Source organism: Anopheles coustani, chromosome 2 (assembly GCF_943734705.1).
Source record: "Anopheles coustani chromosome 2, idAnoCousDA_361_x.2, whole genome shotgun sequence".
NCBI lineage: Eukaryota > Metazoa > Arthropoda > Insecta > Diptera > Culicidae > Anopheles > Anopheles coustani.
The window spans coordinates 87,584,212-87,600,164 of record NC_071289.1 but is presented as its reverse complement, the minus strand read 5'-3'; positions in this window follow the sequence as shown (position 1 = coordinate 87,600,164).

Here is a 15,953-nt window from a genome sequence, read left to right as displayed (position 1 = left end):
CTATTTGGCGGCTAATCCGCCCCAGGGAAAGGGTAGAATTTGATATGGGTAACATTACATTGATTAGGAAAGGATTGCCCGGTTGGAGGAAGGAAACAAGGTAGCTGTGGCTCGTTTATTGTATTGAACGCCAGGCGACGTCTGTTTTGTCCCACGCGGTAAACGTAGGCTCGTGCAGGGAGCGATCGAAGAATCCAAAGTTGATCCTTGTGGAATTTATTTGATTTCCCTCCTGCCCCCGGTTCAGTCTGACTGGTGACGAAGGTGAGACATAATATTTATTTGCCCTGCAAGCTTTTGAAGCGATCATGATTTGTGTACCATGTTCCTTAAGTTGACGTTCAGGAAGGAGTTAAGTTAAATTCTGACCACCGAAATCTTTTCATTGCTTACATTCAGGCTGAACGGAATTGGATGTAAAAAAGAATAAAAGCTCTGGACGGTTTAATCAGTTAAGCAAGTAAATTCACCCTATCGATGCCTGTGATAATGATGATGTTGGTCGAAAAAGGATTTTCCTCGTGGTAAGTCCCCGCTCTTACCTTGTCCGGCCGTCGCGTGCTTCGATGCCAGTGCCAGTGCAAGCCTTGCCATGCTGTTCGCCTACGGACGTTGGGAGTTGCTGTTTCGGTTGCCTGCCGCCGTTCGATCTTGAGGCCTTCGCGTTCGTCATCATAGCCCAGCTGGTAGTCGTAGCCGACGGTGGTATCATCGACGAATTATTGTTACCTTTCACCGTTACCGACGTAGCGGAACCGGCGAGAACTCCACCACCACCACTAGCACCACCGCCACCATCGCCGAAGGACATCGTTGGTCCTGCCGGCTGGCTCGTGGATGGTGCCTTCCCTTTGGCCGCCGTTGACGCACGGTCGCGCGTAATTGGCATCTCGTGTTCGCCGAGAAACGTTATAGAGTTTGCCTTTATGATGGTGCTGATGATGCTGCTATTACCACCACCCTGGCCGTAGTCCGCCGTCAGATTGGCACCATTTGCACCGGAAGGGCCTTGCGTAGGCTTTACCGGACCCGGACCGGCCGTCATCCGGTAGGACATTGGGCCGGCACCATCGTCATCGTAGAACTCAAAGTTTTGCTGCTTGCGTAATACACGTTGCTGCTGGTGTTGCTGCTGTGGTTGCCTCTGCTGGTGCTGGTGCTGCACCTGCTGTTGATAGTGATGCTGCTGGCCATAGCTACTCACACCACCGTAGCTGTTCGCTTTCACCGGAACGGGATAAGCTCGACCGGAGGCCGTCGCCCGATGCTCACCGGTGCCGCTCGGTATCGCCGTCTTCGGCCACATGATGGCCGATCCATTGCTATTGCTATTGCTAATGTGACTTCCGTTGCTACTATTGCTACTGCCACTACTGACACCCCCACTGCCGCCCACAACACCCACACCACCCCCGACACGCGGTCCACCGACGCAGTCACCCTTCGGCACGACGGTACGCTTCACTACCTTCCGGCTCAAACAGTTCTCACTACCCGACTTGGACAACTGTTGCACGATCGACTGTTCCTTCGACTGTTCCTCCCCGACCTGCAGGGCACTACCGTGCGCAGTGGCACCCGCGGACGACACACCGCAGTGTGGCCAAAAGTCACAGGAGCTTGCGGTACAACTGAAAGTATATAAGAAAACACACATAGCGTCATGGTGTCAAAAGGGGTGTGTCAAGTCTGCGAAGGGGGAAGGCGTTTTCGATTGGCCCCAACCATTTGGTGGCAGGCTTACTTTGATGGAGTTTGGTTTAGTTTAGGTGCTTTGTTTGATTTGTTTGTTAGTTTGTCTTTCGTACGAAAAAAACGCGCGAATTGTTTTAAAGGGTTGGTTAAGTATTAGGATTTTGATGGTTTTTGTTTTAGGGAATTTAATCAATGATATTACATTCGTACCAGAACATACTGCTATAACTATTATCGATCGGCTTCTTATGTCTAGAGCTAGAGCTACACTTCACCAGTTAATTTTGAGCACATTCAGACTTTCGATTGGATTTCATATGTTTAATTTACCGCGATTACCGATTTGCAAACATGTAACAATTTAGTAAAACAAAGGAAACCAAACCGTTCCCGATGATCATTGCTTCGAACAGTCTACTAGTTTACGTTAGGCTACGAAAATTGTTCGATAAATTCGTTTCGGCCCGTATCGAAAACGATTACCGTTACCCGTCTAACTACCCGAGCCGAGCGTGAAGATCACTGATCACTGAACAATTTCCAGATGAACTGCCGCTTTTACGACGCAGTACGACCGTTTGGTTTGTTTTTTGTTAGTAGCAATTAGTTGTTTAGTTATTTAAAGTTGTCATTAGCGAACGAGTCAACGGAGGCTCTTCTTCAGCGGGGTGCGGTGTTGGTGTGAAGCATAGAGTTTAGCTTAATTATCAATTATCTACTCTTAATTCCTTATCCATTAGCGTCAGTAGTCTCCGAAATCATCTAGGAGTATGTGTGCATGTGTGCTGCTGCGTTTCGACCTTTTTCCGGGTTTAATATTTGTTTTTTACACATCGACCGAATCGACTTTCGTCCGATCGGAAAGCGCCTTTTGGTTATATTTTACATGCCCCTGTATAGTGTTTTTGATTTTTGTCCGTCCGGTCAGGATTTGGTTGCCAGCACCATGCTCCTTTTTTGACGAAAGGCTAGGAAATGTTAAGCCAAAGATTTGTCTCTTTCTATCAACTTCTCCCAGAAAGCATTGAAGATTTAGGCGTGTGTATGCTTCAACCGGTTGTGCGCCATTTTGGGAAGTGCAGGGAAGTCCGGGTGTAACTGTGTAACGCTAGTGTATGTCATGTTTCATTGGATTTGAATTGCTCTAGTGTGCATCTACTCCTGCCAGGGTGTGCTATATTAGTATGTTGGGTTTTAGATTGTAGCGACACTCCCCCGCCAGGCAGGTTGACGAGAGTCACCGAGTTTGTTTTAGTACGGGATTGCTTAGCTAATACCTTCCAGACGATGGCGTCCCGGCAACGGTCGAGGGCTGTACCGCATTCCGTGCGGACGACTCCCGGTGCATCTGCACCTTGTTCTTGGTGGCGTAGAGGAATTTCTTGACCAGCTCCGCCTCTTTGAAGGTCGCTATCGGCTCGGCACCGTATTCCGGCGTCCGCCGCTCGTCGTACTCGGAGTCGGGCGTTTGCTGACGCATCAGGTAAAGGTCGGTCGGTTTTTGGTAGCAGGGAACGGGCGAGCGTTCGCGGGATACCATCGAGCGAGGATGGGGGCTGGCCGTTTGCCGTGAGTACGTCGGCCCCGCTGCTCCCATCATGACCGGCGAGCGTGCCATTGCGACGCGGCTCAACTCGTACGGATGTTCCGGCTCGTACAGCCGATTCAGGCCACCGAAGAGTGAAGTCTGGGGCGATCGGTTGCGAGAGGTGGACGAGTGGCTCGTTGCATACTCGTTGCTCGAGGAGTTCGTTCCGGTCGAGCCGAAGACGCGATCGTGCGAGTAGGATCGCTTCTCGTTGGTCACGTACGTACGCTTGTCCGGCATTCGGTCGGCCAGTGGGATGCCGAGGTTATCGTCGAACGATTTGCTCTTGTCGAACTCGTACGACTCGTACGGGAGACCCGCTCCCGTAGGTCCCGCCGTCGAGCCGAGACCGTAGTTGTTGTTGTCGAAGGATTTACTCTTGTCCACCGCGTCCAGCGTGTGCGAAGCCGTTTCGCGGCGCAATCGATCCAGTGTGCTGCTTGGCGAGATGCGGCTGTAGATGTGCGCTGCCATGAGGCTGTCTTGGCTGAGCAGCTGGGCTGGAGGCTTGCGGCCACCGACGAGAACGTTTGTTGCCGCGTAGGTGGGTCGCTCCTTGGCCGTGACCGTACCTAGGCGAACGACTACTTTGTGAGGCATCTGCTGCACTGGCATTTGCTGGCGACTGGGCGATCTCTCCGACAATTGAAGCGATCTGAAGTCCGTCCAAGCACAACGCACGACAAAAATCCAGACACGGAGTGGTATAAAGAGAGAGATCAAATAAAAAAGAACAGAAATTAGTGCATTCTACCGAGTGTTTGATTCTACGCGGAACTCTACTGAAGTAGCTGTAAAGTCGGGCCAAGTCATGCCTTCTCTAAACAACTTTCTCTACTATCTGGAGAGCTCCAGCAGGCGAACGAAAAGGGCGGTAGGAACTAAAACTAAAGAAACGAGCTCTCAGCCAAGCGGAGAATGTGCGGATGGGACTAGGTGTTACTACTCGCTAAAAGCTGCCTAAGGACCGTAAACTGTTTCATTAGGTTCCATCCCTCATCAGTCCACAGGCAGATGACCCCTGTGTTGGGGTTTGGTGATTTGATTTGAACAAGAATAAATAACATAATTTTGAAGTCGCTGCCAAATTTTGAGCTGCACTATTTCGGGTGTGAGTTTCAGCCGACTTCCGGCGAGCTGGTGTGGTGCGTTGAGTGAGACATTCATAGCTAGGTGCAGGTTAGAGAAATAGGTTATGTCGGCTCCATCATGCGATGCGTCGGTAGCGTTATCGGAAAGAGATTCCCGTTTGTTTAGCTAAACAGCTAAAGCTCCTCCTTCCCTTTTACCATCCTTGGACGTCGGACGCGTTTTTCTCGATCTTGGGGGTGGAGTGACCGGCTTAAAAGTTTTCTTTGACGCACTACTGCTGAAGGTTTTGGATTGTAAGTGAAGCAAAGTTAGTCGCTTTGTGGCGAAGGAATAAAGAGAAATCCGTTAGCGTATGAGTGGTGCTTTTTAGCGTGAGTTATGATGTGACCTGATGTTCTCTGGTGAGTTCTTTCTGGTTGTGATTTTATGGTGAAAATTTGTCTATGAGGTTGCTTGCTACTAGGAGTTCTTGAATTATGATTTCATGAATGTTATAGTTCATATCGTATATCAGCCAGCCTCCCGATTAATCCTTGAGACTGAAATATATTCGAATGGGAAAATGTGTACCACAACAGTTTGTTGTGTTGGAAGAAGCATGAGTGAAGTGGAATGCAGATAGTCTGGAGGGTGATACCAAGCACTAAACGACACTACAGAGCAGCAACAGAAGATGCTATGGTGTAAGATAGAAGCGAACGGCAAGACAGAGTTTACAGGCGACGATGGGCACATTGTGAACCTACCGTGACCGGCGTATCTTGTAGTCCCCACCGAGCACCGTGGCCGGCTGCTGCAGTCGCATATTGCCTCGCAGCTGGTTGCGCCGATAGGTAGAGCTAGGGCTGGTCGTAGGAATGTTCTCGTCCCGGCTGTAGCTCGAGCTGGACGAGCTGCGGCTGCTGGTGCGCATGTAGCCTTCGTCGTACCGTTGCCGCTCGAGGGTGCTGCTGCGCGAGCCCGAGCTTTGGCGCGACACCAGCGAGGACTGGGAGCTGTTATTGCCCTGCGCGTTGTCGCCTTTCCGCTTGCTGCGATCGTCCGGTGTCCGGGAGCGCTTCTCCGGAGTCAGAGATCGTTGCTTCTTCAGGTTGCGCATGCTGCCATAGTCGTCGTTGTTGTCGTACAATCGCTCGGGCGTTAGCGAGCGTTGCGATTTGAGAAGGCCAGCGTGGGGTGAACCGACCGAGAGTAGCGCACTTTGACTCTGGTTGGGACTCCCACCGGCAAACGATGCACGACCCTTCATCTGGTTGATGTAGGAAGTCGACGATTTGTAGCTGAGGGCAAGCGAAGACGATTGATCCTCGCTAATGTCATCATCGTCGTCGTCAACATCATCATTCGAATAATCTAAATCAAAGAGAAAGAGAGAAACACAGTCAATTGTAACATCAAAGGATACTTAAACCATTTAACTTACCTGACCTAGCACCACTATCACAGGAGTTGAGTCGTTGATTGCCAACCGAATCCGCCCGGAAGCCGTACGGTAGGCCCGGGGCCGAGTTGGCTTTGGTCGAAAATTGCGAGCGTCTCGATCGGTGCCCCATGTTGCCGCCACCACCACCTCCCAACGGACCTCCCGAATCGAGCGACTTATTCTTGTCGAACTTCCGCAACGACTCGCTGGAGGCGTACCCAAGGGTGGCCCGGTTTACCGTGAGGCTATTGCCCGGGATGGCCTTGGGAAAGATGGGTGAGCTGAGCTGGGGCGGTTTCTCCTTCTTGGTCAGATAGTTCGGCGAATTGCCGGTCAGGGTGGCGAACGTGGGCGACCGGTTGCGCCGTATGAGCGAACTCTTGAGTGGCTGCTGGGCCGTCGGTTGTGGCTTCTGCAAACTTGCCACCGACCCGGACGGGTTGAACTCGTACTCGAAACTCTTGGAAAATGCATCCGTCCCTCCACCGGCTCCACTACCACCATACCCGCCACGATCGTCTTCATCCGGCGGTCGGCGATTACGCCTGTCGTACTCGAAACTTCGCGAAAATACCATCCCCTTCGGGTTGTGGTTTTCGTTATCGACGACCGAGAGGAATATCCGTGTGCCCGGTTTGATGTCGACGAGGCGTGTCTTGTTGGACTGGTGCTGCTGCTGTTGCTGCTGTTGGGAGTCCTGAAACGCTGGCGGTGGCGACAGAATGGGCGTCACGGGTGGCGGACTACCGTCGGCCAGGTTACGCTTTATGGACAGACAGGCCGGCCGGTTACCGAGAGCCGCCGCCGAAGAAGCGGCCCCCGATCCAGGGTCTATTTTTAGTATCGTCACATTGTCCTGCCGTCCGCCTTTCTGCAGCAGATGCTGTTGCTGCTGCTGCTGGAAGCTGCTCGAGCGGCCACCTCCTTTGCCGCGCGTTTCGTTACGGTTGATCAGATCTTCTAGCTTGCTGGCCGCCGCCGACCCCGGCCGCCCCAGGTGACGATTTTCGTCGTATTCGATGTACCTGCGCGTCACCTTGGCGTTCGCGGAACCAGTGGTCATGGAGCTGGGTGGTCGGTCCCCATCCCCGGACAGCTGGTACGGACCGCCGTGTCCACTGCGCGCCGGCATCGCCTGTTGCCCCCCGGACACCTGCACCCAGCCGGACTTGTTCAGGAAGATTTCATTCTTTTTGACATTTTCCCCGAACAGGTACGTCGGCTTGGCACCACCGTTCGCTGCCGTCCGGTAGTGCATGTTGCCCGCCTCGTCCTGCTGCGCCGGGTCGCTCTCAAGCTGCGCCTCCTCCTGCCTGCTCGCTCTTCGCGCCTTCGTTCGTTGTTCGATTTCTAGTAGCTCGTGTGCTTCGTCCGCCGGTCCGACGCCACCATCTTCGGCGTCCGTCGCCGTGAAGAAACTGTCGGACGAGGTCGGATCCTGCCTGCTGCTCACGGGAAGCTCCGGCAGCGGGAAGTCAATGATGTCGCACTCATCGTTGCTAATTAATTTGGCGAGTTCTCCATCCTCCGGCTGGTCGGAAGGCAGCGGTCCTTCCTCGGTGCCGTCGTTGCTAGGATTTGGTGTTTCGTCCTCGCGTCCTTTGACTTGCTCACTGCGACCTGTCAAAGATTCACTCCTGGTCGATGGAGTGTCAACCGTCGATGATGGGCTGGGTTCCTTTGATCTGCGAAATAATGAAACAAGTGGCGTTACAATGAGAATCCATTTTTAATGATCAATTAAAAGTAAGATTGAAACATGTTTTGTTGTTAGTTCTTTTATTTCGGAGAGTGTAGAAAATATGATTTAGTAAAATTCAATGGGATCATTTACCTAATTTAAATTTGGCACGTGCCAACGTAATTATATTCACTCAATTGCTTGACGTAGCATATTGTTTTAATTATTCATTTTAATTCTCCACTCAAACAACTAACAAATAAAAAATCAACAAAAATATTAAGAGAATAGAATCACTGCGCAAGAGAAGAAACTTTTTGTTTGACCAACACCAGCATCACCGCCTTCTTCATCCATCCCCTGCCCCTGTCGACGACGTGGCGACAATTGTATTCGTGGGCCGGGACCAGTGCCGGGACCAGTGCCGGAAGCGTTCGCTGCCAAAGAGTTTTCCCCCATTTCCTCGCAGCCCACGAGACGGGAAGAAATTTTTCGACTTCAGCTGTGTTTATTTCCATGCAATCTTTCTCGTGACGCTCTCTTTCCCAACCCAATCCCGGTGAGGTGGCGGATGTTCCGACTCTCCCGGCCACCCACCAAGCGGACAGGTTCTTGTAAATTAATGAAACTCATTCTGAAACCCGGCGGAAAAGGAATCCCAGCCTACCCAGCCCGGACCAAAGGGGAAGTGTGTAAGTGAGGGAGCTTTGTTTTATGAGTCTGTCCGTGGTGCTTTCGTTTGTTTCCACCCACGTGCGCTTCCTTCCCCTTTCCATTCCACAACCGGGCGCCTCGAGATGCCGATTTTCATCAAAAGCTTTTACTCTTTCTTTTCGGTACCGGGATCCGTAAAAACGTGTTCGAATGGCCGGCGGGCAAATATTTACTACCCTTCCATGGCTCGGCCACCCATGGTTTTTCCTCGACCTCGGCACCCGGACAAACGGAAGGAAAACGAATTTTTCTTTTTCCTTCCCCACCCAACCCGTACCAAGCTTTCTCCTGTTTTTATTTGCGCGCCTCACTGTCGTCCGTTACGTTCCAAACACGGTGGGTTCCTTGCCGCAGGGTGCTGGCCATTTCCGCGAACACGGCGACTGTTGCGCTCTCGTGTTCGGTGAAGAAGGCGTCGGTAATTAGTTTTCCCGTCGAACGTCAAAAGCAAGTTTGTTTGTCGGAGAGGCTTCTACGACTGGACCGGGCGTGAAATGGGTTGCGAAGCATATAGTGGAAAAGTGAAAAATTGGGGTGGAAAAAGGTCCTAGCCGGGTAGATTTCGTAGTCAGTTGGTAGGCTCTAATTTATGCGAGTTTTTCTGCTGTTATCGTTTGAGGTCTTTTTTCTATTTTCCTTGCCCGTGCTGGCCATAATTTCGGCATCTAAACTGCTTTCCCGGTAGTATTTTGTTGAACAGTACAATTTTGGTGCCTTTTTAACTGATTAAAATGCTATCCCAATTTCAATACGCCCAAATGCGATAACAAAACAAGAAGGGAAAAAAATCCTGTCGGCGTAGAAATGATGATAAATGATATTGTCACCAACCAACCATTCGTCCCGGCCCGGGGTGTCTTCCCAGATGGCCGGGTGATGCCGTTACCAAATAATGCTGGAATAGCACCTGCTATTTTAGAAGATGACCAGCGAAAAGACTCCCACGAAAATGGTACGCCCAGGTACCGAAAAGCAGCGGGAGGAAATAAACTTTTCTAATTACTCCCATCCGAGGCGCGCCTGCTTGGTGACACGGATGTTGTTTGGGGGAGCTTTCGTGACCATAGCAACCGCACACCGATTTTCGCCGGTTAATGTTTGGCCAATTTTTCAAACCATTTTACGTTCCAGAGCAGAAGCGAGCACCGTACCCAAAACACGTAAGAGCCTTCGATGGCGGCGATTCATTGCGACAAGCACATTTTCGCGGTAATCATTTATCATTATTTTAAATAACTCTTTCGCGGGGGACGTAAAACCGGGCACGGCAGAAGTGCGCGGTCCGAACGGAACGAAGATTGATTTTGATAACATAATTAGGGCTACCTGTGGGCTGCACGAGAAAGTCCGGATAGGGCTGCGTTTGATTAATGCTTTCGTGTCGCCAGATATTTAATGTGCGGGCTTGCTGGTTGTTTAAGTACTAATCATAAATCGCGCGTGGGTAAGCCGAAGCGGAAATTTCACGGCTCATGTTGGTTTTATGGGTACTTGCTTTTAATAACGGTTTTCAGGGCAAAAGAAGTCATCATCAGCTTTGCGAATCTGCAGCGATTGGTGCCTTGGTATGCAGAAGTGGTTGACGAATGATTTTTCGCTTTTGGTCTGGGGAGATTATCGCAAAGAGGGATCTCGTGCAGATTTCATTCATATCAAACGGTATAAGTCAATTTCACATGTTTGAATTGTGTAAAACGTATCCGGATTTGTGGTTATAAACACAAGCATAAGCTAAAACTAGAGTGAAGAAATACTTAATGCACTAGGTACTAATGCAACGAGTTACAAAAAGGGAAAACCACGAATTTACGTGAATCTTATCCACCAATATTACTGATGTGATCCCTTCGTAGGTATTTTTTATGTTATCGAATGATATTTTTATGTTTTAGATTTCAAGAAAAGTTATTTTTTTAAATTCAGCAGTTGTTTGAATTATCGAATTAGATTGAGTTCCGTCTATGGACAATAACTTCGAGTCTCCTGTTTGTGACGTATAGCATCTTTTGACCGTATAGAATGCATTTTATGAACACTCAATGGTAAATCGTAACGTTTCAATTGGAAAACCCATCTAGCACAATACGCGAAATAAAACTGTAAACTACTTCGCGGGAATTACTCGTTAAAATTAATTACTACGCCCTGTGCGATATTTCCCACGGTCAACCAGTACCAGCAACATCCGGTGGTTCGTTAGATAGAACCAGAGAAGCCCTTGTGTACCACCAAAAAGCCGCATCTGCAGATGGCTTCCATACGGTTAAATTGTTACTGCCCATCTGTCTGCTGCCGTCGTCTGAGGTTTTAACGTCCACTGGAGCAGTTCTCTCAGGCTGATTGAAGTGATTGAACAGATGGACTCTTCTACGTTGGTAGAATTGAAATCCTTTATTTTATTGTTCCCTTTTTAGAGTGCCATCATTTTATCCCATTTTAACCCGTACGCCAGTTTGCGTCGCAGTCTGTTCATGCGAAATCGTTTGAAACCTGGCATGGCAAAGGAGGAACTTACGAACTAAGCGTGAAAACACTCAGCAATAATTAAAAAGCAAGGCAAAAAAAGGCAAACTGCTATTAGAGGAGCACAAAGTTGTGTGGGAGGGCTGATTGTGAAAAAATCGGACTAAACGAGAACATAATTACTAATCCCACTCATGATGACGCCGAAGCCTAGCCGAGAGCGAACTTGGGCCAGGGAAAAGCCATGAGCAGGAAGAAAGTAGTAAAAAAAGAGATTAGTTATAGAAAAAAACACTTTGGAATGAAGTCTTTCACACGCGAAGGTGTTGCCAGATGGGCTTTTTTTCTATGGGAATATAATAAGTTGTAATCCAAGATAATCCTCTTTCGTAGATCGTGTGGAAGAAAAAAAACTCGAAAGGCGGAGGTTCAGACTTATATGACTAAAGTCGAAATTGAATGAGCCTTTTCTTGATTTCTTAGCTGTGTATAATTTCTACAGTATAGGTTAATTTAATAAATGCAGTACATTGTAGAAGCAATATCTTATAAAACTTTATTGAAACAATTTAAAATTTTTGATTATAAGTGATAAAGTACTGAAGCTCTCAACAAATCTTAACTTTAACTCGTGTGAAATTGCTCTTGTCCAATTTTAAAGCTCATTGTAATGAACGTCACCCGGTTTCTCGATACGAATTCTGCCTCGAGCGGGAAAGAATAGCTGATACCTTAAAGAGTATTACAATTGGCCCACGCAATCTGTATTGATTCCGTTTCGCGAAACCGTCACATTAAAGCACTGCCCGAGGAATAGGCACGAGAGGGCTGCAAAGTGGAAGTACCGAAAAAGGGAAAACCTATTTCCCGCCAGTCAATCACGGTTCATTGGAGCACGGCGACGCGTATGAGTTAATTCGCAGTCCAACCCGCCGAAACGACAGGGCAACGAATGGCGAATGGCACCGTGTGGCATCGGGCTAGTGTCATGCGGTTTACGAGTTGAAATAAAACTCCAGCATCCAACGCCCGACCGCATCCTCTCGGGGGACCTCTTAAGCGGGGCCACGTAATGGGAACAGTTTTGCTTGCGAACGTAAACGCTGTTTTCCATTTTCCTTTTCTCTAACGTTTGCGGTTTCTGCTGCCCAGATCATAGGAGGCCGGATTGAAACAGAACAGCACAGCACAGAACAGAGCAGAAAGAACGAACCAGCCCATCGGTGACAGTTGGGGCAGATGGGGAAAATGGTGCCGCGAAGGCGGGATTATAAAGCACCACCACGGAGCGCGGAAACGATCCGAGATCGGAAACGCCAACGTAAGGACTTATGACATTATTATGAGGGGTCGCTTGGTCAACGCACACATCGAAGCATTGCCTTTAAACATGAAAGTTAGCGTCATAAAAAGGACTTTAGATACGCTGGCTGCAAGTGGAATGCAATTTTCGATTATTGGGGCTTCATTTGAATGAATTTTAAATTAAAATTTATTAATAACCAATTGGGTTTTATCGAGCTTGCAAAGCGTGACGTGTTTATTATACAAAAAATAAATATGTATGAACTTAGATAAAATGAGCAATAATCGTCCATCATGCTGTGATGCTTGCCAACGGGATTTTATGTCGCACTAAATTTTTATTGGTGGGATTAATAGTGGAAAATTATTCCAAAACATTTCCAACAGAATAGAAAACGTCCCACGTATTTTAATCAATAAGTTCTGCGAGTTCTTGAAGTACAAAACTACCCCTAAAATTGCTCGTACATTTGGCAGCAATGAATATTTATTACCTCCAAAGCGGCGTATTGAACAACGGTGCTGTAATTTTAATCAGCCTTAAATCTTCATGCTGAGTAATTTTGGTTAGACAAGACACCAACAAGTTACCCTACCCCGCCGATGTATCCAGACGTGCCAGTCAGATGTTATGAAATCATTAAAACTTATTCACCACAAGAGAATTTACAATGTTGAAGATGAGCACCGGAGTACGCTCGGGAAACGATGCTGGAGAAAGTTTACGCAGCCGACAATGTAATCAATATGTTCACACCCGAAAGGCCAAATGTAACGACAACGTTGTTTTGTAGGCTCGGTGTGGAATAAAAGATACGTTTCTGGGAAAATCAACCTCACATTCAACCTGGAAACTGTTGCATTCAACCGATGCTGATAGTGCTGAGTAATGGTATTTCAATAGAAACTAATCTGCGTCACAGTATCTCGGAAATGATGGATATCAGTTGGAAGGATTTATTTGATGCTGTGTTGATGCACTATGGCATACAAACTAACTGGTTATCTTCAGTATACTATCATGGAGAGGCTTTTATCGTAATGAATTGGTTTTGTGCATAGCATGAAATAAAGCTTGGAAAATAAGTTTTTAGTTTGCTAAATGCAGCTCAACGTTTACCATTATCTCTTGTTTGCTCCTCTTTTGAACATTCGTCTTACCATTCCATTATTTCCCAAGAGAAATTTCCCATTCAAAACCTAATCGAAGCCTTTTTTTCCTTTTAGATATGCCGGAGGGCAAGCGCGGTACGTCATCCATCGACACCGAGGGTTCTTTAGATCTCCTTTCAACGCCTTCGAAGAAAGCACTAGGACGCCTACTTTCGATTCAAATCGAACCGAACCTTACGGGCCTGGGTCGCTTACAATGGCCGTTTCTCGAACCCATTCACTGGAAACTATCGATTTTGGCGAGCCGACTTCGAGCTCACGGGATGAGTTTCCATTTTCCCGAACTTCCTGAAAATGGGCCGCCATCTCTACCGGGTGTTTTCCGAAAGCTGCAAGCCAATGGTAAGGATAGGTTCGGTTTGGGAATGGCTGAATAGAGCTAGATGAAGCTAAGATAATATTTTACAAAAGCGACGGGAAAACTTTCCACCTTCTGTTCTCGATGGTAGACTCGACGCACACCTTGATCGGTTCGGGAAAGGCTGCTGCTCTGTTTGCCCTGGGCCTATCGAGGGCGTTGGAGTGTGCAGCAAAGGTAAATAAATACATTTTCCTGTCACAAGCAGCCCGGTTTCGGTCAACAGGATGATGTCCCTTCGTATGGACGATTTAAATTGTGGAATATTTTACTAGTATTATGGTGAATTTTTATCAAATTTAATTGAAAATTTGTTTGAAAACCACGTTATTAAAATACTTGAAGGAAAACATTTTTCTTACATTTTTAATGTATTTTTATGTTTCGGTGATTGAATTGGTAGTTGTATTGGAAAATTTAACAATCTTACAAAAACATGCCAATAAGGCAACGGAATGAGCGAATAATATCCTACCAGGAAAAAAGGGACCGACGATGGAGACGCCTGGTGATTGATGACGGTCAGCATACGTTCGGTGCAGGGAAGTTAAACAATTCGCTGGAAGAAACGATTTAGCAAAACGGGTTCCCTGAGTGGTATTATGCGAGAGATTTTGTCGAGCCAGTACTGGCAGGATTAATCCCTCCGAGGCACAATCCCTACAAGCCGGTAAAAGTTTGCGAAAACATTGCCGAAACAAAGCCACTCCGCTGGGGGAAGCTTAGGTCACAAGTGCAACCCACTAAGCAGTAATCGGATTGTGGCACAGCATCTCCATCTCCGGTTGCTGAAGTGAAACGTACCTGATTAAGTTCGACCCCATTTCGATTATCGGCCCATAGAGCTGCCTACCGCAGCGAAAACTATCGAAATTCGCACCGAAGTTGTTTGTGTTGTATGTGTGTGTGGGCCAACAATTTCCGACCGTTGTATTTCCTCAGCCTTTGGAACTAGATTTTACTTATTCTTCCCAGTTCACCCAGTTCAAGGTGAGATTGAAAACAAGACAGTCCCGATCGACGGTAACAAAGCGGTCGCCCACAATGGTCGGATGGCTCGGATTTCCGGAGCTGAAAGGAGCGGCATTTTATTTGCGTTATTTTCCCGAAGCCAAACTACCACCTCTCGATCGTGGCTGAGCTGGCAGAAAATGAGCTGACCCGCTCGCGGGGCAAACGGTGGCACGAATTAATGCCCGCCCGTTGCGCCGTCCCATAATTAATGAACGCAAAGCGTGATAATGCTGTCGATAAATATTTACCGCACTTCCGGTGGTAAAGCGAAGGGAAAATAGACCACTGAAGGAGACGTCTGGGCAGTAAAATCAATGAACGGAATACAAATGATCTGATGGTGGTTTATGTGCTACATAAATTGTTTCAACACAAGCTATGTACTAAAAACCAAACAAAGGAACGAAAAGAAAAGCAAGAAGGGAGAAAAACTACAGCGCAAGAGAGAAAGAAGATCATGAACGTGTGGATGGACCAACCAATGTAACTAATCCATGATTCCACTCAAAAATGAATACTCCTTGTGTGATTGTACTGGAGAGCTGTTAAAGCTTAAAGTGGAAAACTTTTTTGCGACTCATAAATGCAGAAAATTTCTTATCATTCACCCAGCAGAGAGGAAAAATCAATACTCATTGTCATGATGGATGTGCTACTAATAGCTTTGCAATGGATAATTGTTTATTTACGAGCTTCTTTCTCTCCTACGGACGTTCGTCGCGAACGTTGGACGACGAAAACACATCAGTTATCACCGTGTTTGCCTCTGGCGACGAGACAGTTTCAGTAATTTAATTATTTGCCAACTTTGGCGCTTGCCGTCCTTCCATCAAACGTTGATGAATGCTAAGGCTATTGAGAAGAAAAGGAATTGTTTGAAAACTGGTATGCACTGGCCAAAACGTGTCAACATTGCTAATATTAATATGTTGCTTTTTATTATTTTGAACTAGCGTAAAATGGTTGATTGAGAACCAAACTAAACAAAACAAAACAATTTAAAAACAAATGGAGCGTTTCTTTATATGTTTGTGGATACGTAAATTTGAAATTTGAATTCCATTTTGTGATGACGTTCATCAAAAATCAATATGATTATGCTCGGATAATGCAATTATCTATTGAAAACACACTCTGTCGTTATCTGTTACCTCTCCCGACTAAACATATGCAAATAATATGTGTGTGTGTGTGTGTGTGTGTGTGTGTAAATGTTCGAATATTTAAAAAAGTATTGTCAATGTTCATGAATGCCCGCTTCATATTCTGATATTTGATTAGTTGATTGTTATGTCATGTAAGTAATTGAACATTCCACACTCCATTTCGTGGCATAACTCGGTTAAACACTGGCCAGAATGCGAATTTTTGTTGATTAATTTTGCGAATATCGATTGAAAATATATGGTATCCCCGTTAAATATTGTGCTTTTTAAATATTTTTCCG